The following is a 1,191-nucleotide window of genomic DNA, read 5'->3' as shown; positions in this document are numbered from 1 at the left end:
TCCTGCAGCAAGCCAAGGCCAAAAAAGAAAAGAAAAGAAACTATTTACAAAGGATTGAAGCCCAACAAATATGTTAATATCCATGAGTTCATTCTAAACATAGAGTCCTCATTGGTCACGTTTGGAGGATGCTAGGATACTAAGTTACTATTCTGACAACTTCCTAGCAGCCATGGGGAGCACCCCTGTGATCTCCCTTCCAGAAAGCAGGTGCATGTAGCTGTGAGGAGTGGTAGCTGGCGACCCACCTCCAGTTGCAGTGCTGTGGTTGGACGGGGTTTGAGCTGATCCCACTCTCTCTCTGGCTGGCATCTGGGCCCGACCACCTCCCCCGGCGTGAGACTCTCTAGTGCACAGCCTCTGCTCCAGAGCCCTTCCATCCCCTCTCTGCGTTGGCCAAAACCTTGTCAGGTTTACATCAGAGTTCAGTTCTCCTGCTCAGTCTTGCTTTCCGCCTCTTTCCAACCACAGGTGTCAGATCAGGATTGTGGAATGAAGCCTTCTCGACCCAATCCCACTTCCTCCCCCTTGATCTTTCATAGGCACGAGCCTCCAATAAATCTTTTGCATTCCTAATTCCCTCTCACGGTCTGCTTACGGGAGGACCCAGACGGACACAGCTGGCGCCAGGAATGGTCTCAGAAAGCAGATGGCATGATGGGGATTTGTAACCTGATCACTCACTGTCCAACTGGCAAGGAGGAGCCCATCCTGGGTAACATGTGGATGCCCGGAACAAGGTGGCAGTCTGCTGGTAAACTTCCACCAGTAACAAATTGGGAGAAGGCCGCTGGTACGATGATTGAGGAGAGAGTGAGTTTGTGGAGGGCAACAGTACAATGACTGGCTGTTACTGCATTGCATTGAGGGGGTAGGAAAAGCTGGAGACGCTTAACCAACAATTGAAACTAAGTGTGTTGACACCAAAAGCAAAGGCAACAAAAGCAAAATTAAACAAATGGGGCTACATCAGACTAAAAAGCTTCTGCACAGCAAAGGAAGCTGTCAACAAAATGAAAAGGCAACCTATGGAACAGGAAAAAGTATTTGTAAATCATACATTTGATAAGGGGTCAATAACCCAAAATATATAAAGAACTCATACAACTCAGTAGTAAAAAGAACCCCAGACAATCCAATTAAAAAATGGGGGGCTTCCCTGGTGGCGCAGTGGTCGAGAGTCCGCCTGCC

Source organism: Neophocaena asiaeorientalis, unplaced genomic scaffold (genome assembly GCF_003031525.2).
Source record: "Neophocaena asiaeorientalis asiaeorientalis breed wild unplaced genomic scaffold, Neophocaena_asiaeorientalis_V1.1 scaffold489, whole genome shotgun sequence".
In the NCBI taxonomy this organism is placed as follows: Eukaryota; Metazoa; Chordata; class Mammalia; order Artiodactyla; family Phocoenidae; genus Neophocaena; species Neophocaena asiaeorientalis.
The sequence above is the reverse complement of the archived record's forward strand: the minus strand, read 5'-3'. Positions refer to the sequence as shown.